This window comes from Mus pahari, chromosome 5 (assembly GCF_900095145.1).
Source record: "Mus pahari chromosome 5, PAHARI_EIJ_v1.1, whole genome shotgun sequence".
Classification (NCBI taxonomy): domain Eukaryota; kingdom Metazoa; phylum Chordata; class Mammalia; order Rodentia; family Muridae; genus Mus; species Mus pahari.
Genome location: NC_034594.1, coordinates 73,420,849 through 73,432,927, shown reverse-complemented (window position 1 = coordinate 73,432,927; position 12,079 = coordinate 73,420,849). Strand labels below are relative to the sequence as shown.

The window sequence follows — 12,079 nt, the reverse complement described above, 5'->3', positions numbered from 1 at the left end:
ATAAGTGTTAAGATAAAAGTAGGCCATGTGGGTGGCTCTAATTCTAATGCACAACTCTACTGATAATTCTACGTCATTTAAAATTTTTTTCTTCTCTTTTCATAGCAGGATTTTTCTGTGTAACCCCACTGCTGTGGAACTCAATCTGTAGGCCAAACTGGCCTCAAGTTTAGAGCTCTGTCTGCCTCTCCTGTTGATGCCATTACAGGTGTGTGCTACCATTACTTCACCTATATTTTCTTTATCCGTAAATTCTCTCATCAGCATAAGAAGCCTAGATCCTACTTTTCATAAGTTTCTTACTCTTTCAGTTTTAGTATATATACATAGAAACATCAAATTGTCTCACTTAGAGTAGTATGAATAATAGCATTGCCAAAGTTTAAATCTTTTTTGTCTTGATTAAAGAAAAACCAAACAAATAAAACAAAACCACATATTTTCAAATCCCTAAGTAAAAAGTCAGCAACATATTTTTAGAGTTTATTCTGTTAAACATGAATTTTTGTTATATTCTAAATTTATTTCTTAGATCTTCAGTATTCCTAAATATTTTTTTAAATTCATGTTTAGTAAAGATCAGTCTTTATGTCAGACAATTACAGAGGATTCATAAATGCATAATTTCACACATCTAACATGACAGTAACATACGGAATTGTTCTTTATTCTGACAATGCTCTCTTACTCACCTATTTGGCTTTCCCTTCTACTATTACATCTCTGCAAACCCAGAGGATTTAATCTTCCATCTAGTTTGTTTTCTCTTTTCCAGAATGCCAAGTAACGGGAATTATATCGCAGACCACCTTTGCAAATTGGCTTCCATATCTCAAGAACTTGTTGCAGGTAAGAACCAGGCAAGGGCTCAAGTGGAGGAATTGTGGCAACAACCCATCCCTAAACCCTTTGACCTACAGATTCTACTGCCTGTAGAGTGAGCTGGGACTGGAGCTTAGCAGAATCATCATTAAAGAGATTAAAGAGACTTCTTACAGCATCTGGTGGGAGCAGATGCACAGTCCCACAGCCAAACATTAGGTAGAGTTCAAGGAGTCCTGTGAAGACAAGAAGAAGCATCTGAGGAACCAGATTGGTCAGGAACATACCATGAGAATGTGGCTCAGAGAACTAACTGACCGAGACTTGTGGGAACGTGCAGAGGTCAGTGATCCTATGGAGCTCTAATCTAGGTACTTTACATACATATGTTATGGCTGAGTGGCTTGGTGTTCTTGTGGAAATCAGGGTCTGTCCCTAACTAACTCTTTTGCCTATCTGTGGAACCCATTTTCTCTTACTGGTTTGTCTTGCCTAGCTTTGATATGATGGTATGTGCCTGGTTTTATTGTATTATAGCCTGCTTGATATTTAGTTGATGTCCCTGGGAGGCCTGCTCTTCTCAGGGGCAAGAGAAGAGGAAGGGGAAATTGGCTGAGATGTAATTCATGAGAGAATAACAAGAAAACAAAGTCTAGTTCAGTTAGATTCATAGACTAACACGTTGGTCACATGTGTACTTCATGCTGCTGTTTCTTTGTACGTGAATCCATTCATTTGCCATGAGGCATGCGCAGTAGTCAGAAGCAGCTTTTGGGAACTGTTTTTTTTTTTTTTTTCTTCTGTTTTGTGAGTTCCAGAGATAGATCTCAGTTCATCAAGCTTGACAGCATGTATCTTTGCACACTGAAACCTCTCATTGATCCCCTAATATACTTTCTGATAGTCTGCAAAGGGCATATATTTGCACTATAATCCTATTTTAAAAGTAAACGTAAACTTAAGTGTTCATTTGAATGGGAAAGGATGGAAAATAGGTTGTCTGAGGATATCAAGTTAATTGAAGAATTTGACTAAAATTATCCTAGGATTTTTCTTGATCAGCACAATGAATTTTAGCACCTTAAACATTAGTAGGTAACACTTATACATTAGTTACATGGTCCACAGATAATTTTAGAATTTTAAATAATTTTTAATGTATGGTATTATGTCTTATTTAAAGAAATTTTCTCTCAGAATTGAGACTTTCCATTTTGTGATCCTAGTAAATTCACAAGTTTAAATAGAAAATTATTCATTAATTATTGCAATTCTAGTGCTTAGCTGAGTTATGATTTTATTATTGTCTTCACTCTTGCAGTGCAGAATCAAGTGTAGTTTGATGTTCTATTCACATTAAGGAAAACATTGGAAGCATATATTTCCCAGCATATACTATTCACAATCTATAGCTCTGACACTGAACCTTTAAATTTTTCCGTTTTCTCCCTCCAAACCATCCCTTATCCTCCTCCCAATTTCCTTCAAGTTCATGGCCACTTTTCATTAATTACTACTATATGCATGTAAATGTACATTATATTAATAAATATTCCATGCTCAGTCCATGCAATGTTAGCTGTGTATATATTTCCAATTCTGACCACTTGGCACTGGAGAACCATTTGGTGGGCTCTTCCCTAAGGAAGTTCACCTCTTCCACTTTCATCCTTCCTTACTTGAGCTTCGGTATGAGAAAATGAGTAAATGGGCAATTAGCAGGAACATAGTTTGACTCATTCACCTGAGTTTTCCAACTACTTTTTCCTAAGGTTGAAAAGAGGAGGGATTGCCTAAAAGTATACCGTTTATGTTGGAAGAAAAAAGTGCCTTACAATAATTCTGAATTCCTGTAATCTCCTTCAGTCCCCAAAGCATTATAAATCATAATGTCAATGAAACCGGAGGCTTCTTTATTCTCTCAACACAAATAATAATGCATTCTGGAAGAATGGGCAAGGAGATATTTGTGTGACTATTTAAGTCTTTTGATTTAGAGCAGTCAATGAGCTCATAAAATCACAAAAGACAACTGAAGGTAAACAGCATGAAACAGATATGATAATTTAGCACTGAGTTCTTCTCTAAATGCTTGGAAGATATACACAGTTTATGAGCTAATAATAAACTCTGCCTTTCTAAATGAAATGGCTTTGAAAAGAAAATAAGCACAATTTCATGGTGACTGCATAAAGAACTGAGCTTAAAGCCTTGGTTTTTCTTTTGAGTGCATAAATATGCATAATTATTGAAGATATCAACTACACCTTTCAATGCACTAGAGACCTTGTAACAAATAGAATATGGACTCATACCAGTGGAGGTTAGTTCCATAGTCCATTCTTGCCACGGTTCATTTTTACAATAAAAGGTTGTATATTATATGTTAGGATAGAATAAGACTAATGAAGGCCAGATAATTTACTGTGTTTGAATCTCTTAAAGCTTTTTCATTTGTTTATTTATATACTTACTTTACATCCCAATCACCATCTCCCTCCCTCCTCTCCTCTCAGTCCTACCCTCCTACGCCCTTCTCACATCCTTCCCACCTCTGCTCCTCAGAGAAGGGGAGCCTCATTCCCCCAAATTAACCCTGGCACATGAAGTCCTGTTAGAACCTTCTTCCACTGAGGCCAGACAAGGCAGCCCAGCTAGGGGAAAAGGGTCCAAAGGCAGGCAATGGAGTCTGAGTCTGAGATAGCCCCTCCTCCTGTTGTTAGGGGGCACAGATGAAGACGAAGCTGCATATCTGATATGGTATGTGTCCATGCATGCACTTTAGTTTGTGGTCCATCCTCTGTGGTTCCCCATGGGTCCATGGTAGTTGACTCTGTAGACAACGCCTGACATTATTAATGAAATTCTGCTATGCTTGCAGAAAGGAGGCTAGCGTAAATATCCTCTGAGTGGTTTCATTCACCAGGGGATGGAAACCAATGCAGTGACTCACAAGCAAACATTTGGTAGACTCAGGGAGTCTTGTGGGAGAATTGGGGAAATGATTGAGGGAGTTAGAGGGGTGTCAAAGCTTTCAGTTTAGTGACTCTTTACCATTACTAAGTAGATTATAATCTCAGGTAGTGTGCTTGTGTTGAAACCAGAAACTTTCAGAATAAGACCAGAAAGGAACATATTCAAAGGGATAACATTTATTTTTTTTACATTTCTTTTATTATTATTATTATTATTATTATTATTATTATCTTTATTTACATTTCAAATGCTATCCCGAAAGTTCCCTATACCCCCCCCCGCCCCTGCTCCTCTACCCACCCATTCCCACTTCTCGGCCCTGACCTTCCCCTGTGCTGGGTCATATAAAGTTTGCAAAACCAAGGAGCCTCTCTTCCCAATGATGGCCAATTAGGTCATCTTCTGCTACATATGCAGCTAGAGACACAAACTCAGGGGCTACTGGTTAATTCATATTTTTGTTCCACCTACAGGGTTGCATCCCCCTTCAGCTCCTCCATTGGGGTCCCTGTGCTCCATCCAATAACTGACTGTGAGCATCCACTTCTGTGTTTGCCAGGCACTGGCTTAGCCTCACAAGAGGCCGCTATATCAGGGTCCCTTCAGCAGAATCTTGCTGGCATATGCATTAGTATCTGGGTTTGGTAGCTGGTGATGGGATGGATCCCCAGATGGTGTAGTCTCTGGATAGTCCATCCTTTCATCTTAGCTCTAAATTTTGTCTCTTTAACTATATCCTTTCATGGGTATTTTGTTCCTTATTCTAAGGAGGAATGAAGTATCCACACGATGGTCTTCCTTCTTGGTTTTCTTGTGTTTTGCAAAATGAATCATGGGTATAATAAGTTTCTGCTTATCAGTGAGTGCATATCTAGTGACTTCTTTTGTGATTGGGTTACCTCACTAAGGATGATATCCTTCAGATAATATTATCATAACTTTACATGATTAAGTTTATAACATTCAAAATGTAACAGAAAGCCCTAAGGAAACCTACTTAAAATTAAAATAAGTTTCAGATAGTTGAGGACAAAATGTTAAAGTTAAAACTTTATACCATAGAAAACCAATCACAGAGATGTGTTGGAACCTATAGCATTGTACTCTGCCAAAATGAGACATTTATAAATGTGTAGTTTGCTATATATCATGCAAAAATGAATAGCCCCCTTCTTTTTTTACAACATTACCTATAAGATATCCAAATAGTAGAATGATATTGATGAAGAATGTAGTTATTGTACTCCTTTATGTGTGATTCATATATCACATGTGAGATTTAGAAAAATGTCACACATGGTCATCCACTGTCTTCTTGTGCCTAAAAGATTGAGAAAGGAAAATCTATGGGTCCCTGTCCAGTCTAGAACACACAGAAAGTTTTTGTTTCAAACAAAGCAAAATAGAAATGAAAAGTGCGAAGAAAAATACAAGGGAACAGTAACTCAAGATTATAGAATCAAGGAGCTTTAGAGATGGGACTGCAATCATGAGCAATCAAATACATCTCTTGCAGAGAACCCAAGTTTGGTTACCAGCATGTACATCTGGTGGCTTACAAGCTCATGTAACTTCACTTGTAGAAGATTCCACACAATCTTCTAGCTCGCTTAAGCACCTGCACTTACATGCACATACCCACATATGCACACAGAATTAGTAATAAAATGCATCTAAGAAAATCAATATAGAATCATTCCTTTTTTACCTCTTTATGGATTTCTTTGGAGGATTGAGTTCTAAGAACATGATAGCCAATTGAATGACATTCACAGATTACCAATGGTAGAGGCAGGTGTCTTTGAATACTCTGGTTCTTCTCTTTAGAGGTGAATAGCACTGATTCTTGTTGAAAACACTCATGCTATCATACGAAGAATGTGGTAAATTCAGGGTGAAACTGCTGACTCTAAGACCTCTAGGAAGACTCTTACCTGATTTGTCAGTCTTTCATTCTGTGTGAGCATCATTTTCCTTATAATAAATCAAAGCCAGATGTGTCTGATGTTTGACTCCTTTCATCACTCTTAAGATAAACCACAAAAAGTAATTTAATCTTGGTAAATTTTTTTACAAAGTATATGGAATTTATAAAATGTGTATACTTGTTAGTAAAATTGGAAAAAATGAGAACATTTTGCCAAAACTCACAAATATTACATATCTTAAATCCTTTTAATGCTGTTGAAAGAAATGATGCTAACACCATGTCTTATGTCAGTATTTATGACTTAATCTTTTGGTTCCATTGCCTATGTTCTTCACTAAGATACTGAGGGAACTATGGATGGAGATAAATATGGGACTGGAAAAAGGAAAATATGAACATCACTTCCTTGAGCAAGGGCGTACACTCCTGAGAATAGAATTATTTATGTGTACTTAGAAACTTACCTATCGCATTCTGCAAAATAGGAAAATAAAAAGTCAAAATTACTTGTTACCTGCACTCCCTGAATTACAAATGTGCAAATTACTGATTTAGTGATTAGTAAATGAGCATATTTATTTATACAAGATTTTTTTTTACCTCTTAGAAATGAGCATCTATTTTCGACAAACATAAAGATAAATATCCATAATGTGTTCTGACTGATGAGGAACCTCTTAGACTGTTACAACAATTATCAGAGCCTTCGACAGAACAGTGCAAGTGTTTAAGTCACGCTAGGGCATCGTCGTGTGCAAAGGTTGGAAAGTGAAGTATTGTACTTATGGAGTTCTCAGCAATATTCTCATTGTACTAGTTTTGCATAGTTTCTTTCTAAACTCGTGTAGTTGTAAGCAATATTCTAATTTTACCAGTTTTGTATATTTTCTTTCTAACCTAAAAGTATAATATTTGGTGTGTTTATGGATCTGTGTGTTTGTGCATATTTGTGCATGTGTGCACATGTGTGTGTGTGTGTGTGTGTGTGTGTGTGTGTGTGCATGTGGTGTCTGTGGGGTGGTATATAATGCATCTGGAAGCCAGAAAACAAACTCAAACACCACCTAGTCTTTCTTTTCCCTATTGAATTCAAATCTGTCCCTGGCTTTAATTATACAAGAAGCCTAAGCTTAAATTGAGCTTCTATCAGAACCTCCCCAGCACTGTGATTGCAAACTGTACCATCAAGCCTGGCATTGTCTTTTTACTTTTATTTTTATTTTTATTATTAGATATTTGCTTCATTTACATTTCAAATGCTATCCCCTTTCTTAGTTTCCTCTCCAAAAATCCCTTATACCCTCCCCTTGCCCTGCTCTCCAACACACCCACTCCCACTTCCTGGCCCTGGCATTCCCCTGTACTGGGCATATAATCTTCACAAGACCAAGGGCCTCTCCTCCCAATGGTGGCCGACTGAGCCATCTTCTGCTACATATGCAGCTAGAGACATGAGCTCTGGGTGTACTGGTTAGTTCATACTGTTATTCCTCCTATAGGGTTGCAGACTCCTTTAGCTCCTTGGGTACTTTCTCTAGCTCCTTCATTGGGGGAGCCCTGTGTTCCATCCAATAGATGAGTATGAGAATCTACTTCTATATTTTATGTTTGGTCTTGGGATATAACTCATGGCACAGAAGCCCTTTCCTGACTGTGCTATCTCCCCAAGTCCGAATTGATTTATATACCACTGCAATGATTCATTCTTATTGAGAATTTTCATTTATACTTTGAAATTATAAGCCTGTTTATATCAACCTCTCATATTTTCACTATTTACACTTAAAATTAAGCCTTTTTCCTTGATGTTGGTGTAGACGTTTACACCCCCCCTTTTAAATTAACCTTCAGCTTTCTTTTCATTAAGATTTATCTTTGTCAGGATTTTGAGTAATTTTTCAAAAAGGCACAAAAGTTTATCTAAGGATCATGGGGCCTGGGAAGGGCAGGAAGTTGGGAATAAATTGAGAAGCAAAAATCAAGAGGCTATTGAATGTACTTAAGTATTCTACAGTTTTCTACCATGAGATACTTAATATTTTATTTTATTTTCCAGTTAGCCTATAATGATGGTTTTCAATGTGCCTCACATTTAAGAGTATACCTTGAGAGTGTGTGAATATTGAGTCCTTCATGCTAAATAAATGCATTGTTGTGGTAAATCTCCAACTCAAATCAGCCTGGGCAATGAAAACACAACTCAATTAATATCAATATATGCTGTGCACCTAGATTGGGCAGATCTGCCACTATACTACCATTTTCCCCATACAAGAGACCCCTTAGAACTTGCAGTTTCTCCAGGTCAGGTGCTTCTGCTCTACTTTCCTTCCCTCCTCCTCCTCCTCCTCCTCCTCCTCCTCCTTCTCTTCCTCCTCCTCCATTGTTCTCTCTCTCTCTCTCTCTCTCTCTCTCTCTCTCTCTCTCTCTCTCTCTCTCCTCTCTCTTTCTCTCTCTCTCTCTCTCTCTCTCTCTCTCTCTCCCCAAAACTTCAGCTCCACCCTCCCCTCTGTCTCTGCCCAATCACTAGCTTTAGCCTTTATTTTATACTTTAAGTTGGGAAGACGGTTTATATGAAATCACCCGAGTGCTGACTCATTCTTTGTTCTCAGACCCTCACAGGAGAACAGAATTATCATCAACTATAATTAGCCCCAGGCTATCCACAACAATGCATTTTCAAATTTATTATAAAACTAAGTAAGAAAATTACTAGGCAGGAGTGTTCTGTCTCGAGCCTAGGTGGAGGAAGGTGAACTTTGAGACCTAAGAGACTGGGAAGAGCCACTTGATTGACCAGTCAACCAGGATGACATCTGAACTGGAGAGCAGCCTAACGTCTATGGACTGGTTACCACAGCTCACCATGAGAGCAGCCATCCAAAAGTCTGATGCTACACAGAATGCACATGGAACGGGAATTTCTAAGAAGAATGCACTCCTTGACCCAAATACAACACTGGACCAGGAAGAAGTCCAACAGCACAAAGATGGAAAACCTCCGTCCAGCTATGCCAGCCTCATCACATTTGCAATTAATAGCTCACCTAAAAAGAAGATGACATTAAGTGAGATTTACCAATGGATTTGTGATAACTTCCCGTATTATAGAGAAGCTGGCAGTGGTTGGAAGAATTCCATACGACATAATCTGTCACTGAACAAATGTCTCCTTAAAGTGCCTTGGTCCAAGGATGATCCCGGAAAGGGTTCTTACTGGGCAATAGACACCAATCCGAAGGAAGACACGCTGCCTACTCGGCCAAAGAAGAGGGCAAGATCTGTAGAACGGGTAACACTGTACAACGCTGACCAGGATGGTAGTGATAGCCCTCGAAGCAGCCTTAACAACCGTCTCTCAGACCAGAGTTTGGCGTCTGTTAATTTGAACAGTGTTGGAAGTGTACATAGATACACACCGGTCACCAACCATCCAGAACCAGTCTCTCAGTCATTAACACCTCAGCAGCAGCAGCCACAGTACAACCTTCCAGAACGAGAGAAACAACTACTTTTCACAGAGTATAATTTTGAAGATCTCAGTGCCTCATTTCGGAGTCTTTATAAGTCAGTTTTTGAGCAGTCACTTAGTCAACAAGGTTTAATGAGCATCCCTTTGGAATCTTCCCAACAGTCCCACACTTCATGTTCCTATCAACACTCTCCTAGCAGTACAGTGACCTCTCACCCACACAGCAACCAAAGCAGCCTGCCCAACAATCATAGTGGCCTCAGTGCCACAAGTAGTAATTCGGTTGCACAGGTCTCACTGTCCCACCCCCAGATGCACCCCCAGCCCTCTCCACATACACCTCATAGACCGCATGGTTTACCACAGCACCCACAGCGTCCCCAGCACCCAGCGCCACACCCACAGCAACATAGCCAGCTACAGCCATCTCACTCCCAGCACCCCCCTCCACATCAGCACATACAACACCATCCAAACCATCAGCATCAGACATTAGCACATCAGCCACCACCACCCCCTCAACAGGTGTCCTGTAATTCTGGTGTTTCAAGTGATTGGTATGCAACACTCGATATGCTGAAGGAAAGCTGTCGAATTGCCAGCAGTGTTAACTGGTCAGATGTAGACCTTTCACAGTTCCAAGGTCTGATGGAGAGTATGAGGCAGGCGGATCTCAAGAACTGGTCATTAGATCAGGTTCAGTTCGCTGATCTCTGTTCCTCTCTTAATCAGTTCTTCACACAGACTGGCCTTATCCACTCGCAGAGTATTGTTCAGCAGAACGTCTGTCACGGTGCCATGCACCCAGCAAAGCCTTCCCAACACATCGGGGCAGGAAATTTGTACATAGATTCCAGACAAAGTCTCCCTCCCTCAGTGATGCCACCCCCTGGTTATCCTCATATTCCACAGGCGCTCAACACTCCAGGAACTACTATGGCAGGTCATCACGGAGCCATGAACCAGCAGCACATGATGCCTTCCCAAGCCTTCCCAATGCGGCGCCCTCTGCCTCCAGATGACATCCAGGATGACTTTGATTGGGATTCAATAGTGTAGGCTTGTTTCTGCAAGACAGCAGACTCCAGCATCCTTTTTGTTCAGTGAAAGGACGGATTAGAGGCCGGTTGANAAAACAAAGCAATGTTACCAGTGCTATCTAAATTCCTTTTGAAGACAATCAGAGATTCTAGCTGGGTAACTTACTGCTTTTATCCAACCCAAGCAAGAACTACATGTTTGTCTCCCTGCCAGTACCCTCTGTAGCTCCTAACTGTTGTGATTTGGACAGCTTTTTGCATATTTGTGTCAGTTTGATGTTGACCACAAGTGCCAGACTGATTTTTCAGACAGAGCCTATTTTGCTGCGAGCAGTTTATAGATACATATGTGTAAATATGTGTACAAATATTACTGAAAGGCTTCAAGTTTTTTCTAATTGGATTATTGTATCTTGAAAAAAAAAAGAAAATTACTAGGCAGATATTTTTGCAAAGCAAGGTATGAAGAAAAAAGTAATAAAACAAGAAAAGCACCAAACTTCAGGCAACAGTGAACTACTGTACCATCTTAGGTACTTGGTCATGGAGAGTAAGTCTTCAAACGCTATTAGCAACTGTCTCTACCACAGAGAGCTAAAATGAGGATTTAGTAGTGCTTTGGAAGAAATGCCATTAATGGTAGAAAGAAGGGGGTGAGGGATTAGGAAAACCATTAGGAGACAATATTATGTTTACAAATACCCTCTTTTCCTTTTCATTTATATGAAATCTCACTTTTCCATCTTCTTATGTTCAAGAGACCATGAACACAACCTCTACTTCTGGTTTCAGGATAGAAACGCTCTCTCTGAGTAATACTGTTCAGTCTCGGGACTCTTTCCCTTACTGTTCAAGGCAGTTTGAGGCTAGCATTTCCAGATATTTGTATTTAATTACCAGGGATTTGTATTTAAAATAATATTTCATAAATTAAGGTTTTCTTACAGACAAATACACATTTTTATTCTTACAGGTGGTATTTGGGGTCTTGCTTTGATTGCACATAACCAGCAAACTGAACCTGGTTTGTTTAAAAGAAATACTTCATTGTTGAATATGTTCAAGTGATGAACATTTACTTTTTATTGAATGGGAAATTTTATTCCAATAGCAGCCTTATGGAGGCATGGATATTCACTTTTGGAGAAATTCGTGAAAATTCATTGTTGTATCATTTTTCCTACATTTTCCCCAAATAAAAAAAGATTTGGCTCATAATAATTGTAATACTTAATCATTGCAAGGGAGACAGAATTGTAATTAATTAATCATTTAATTACTTTTCTGTTGCAGCTGGATTTTATCCATTTCATTTACATGCATAACTGGTTTAATAGCTTTAGCTGAATGGGTTGTTTGAACTAATTGACTAGAGAATCAAATAATCAAACCAACATTGCATAGGAACTTGAAGTAAATATCTCATCTTATGGAACTTAACTGGTCATTAGCCTGCTTTATGAAAGTCCTAACTAATTCCTATTGACCTCATCACCCTATTCTGTTTTGAGGTCACTGTATTCAGCTGTAAGTTTACTCTAGCCAGTGAGATCATTGAGTATGTCAGAAGCATATGTATCTTCTTCCTGTTGCCTATTTACTTCAAACTCTTACTTGATTGTAATATTCATATTTATTTTATTCCAAAGTTTTGTCTTTAAGATGTTTTTTTCTTGACTTTTTATTTTGTAACAACTGTAGAAGCACACACAGTGGTAAGAAGTAATACACAAAGGTATTATAAACCTTTGACAAGTATGTTCCTGCCCACCAATATAACATATTTACAACAGAACAACATCACAACTAGAACTTCAATAGTGATTAAATTAATTCATA

General features: G+C 38.7%; 1 pseudogene across 1 annotated transcript; it reads left to right on the top strand.

The window, feature by feature from the left end:
* Positions 1–8,540: 8,540 nt before the first annotated feature.
* On the top strand, positions 8,541–10,375 carry LOC110321854 (annotated as a pseudogene). The gene has a single exon (XR_002380544.2). The product of XR_002380544.2 is annotated as a forkhead box protein J3 pseudogene (transcript).
* The last annotated feature ends 1,704 nt before the right edge of the window (positions 10,376–12,079 follow it).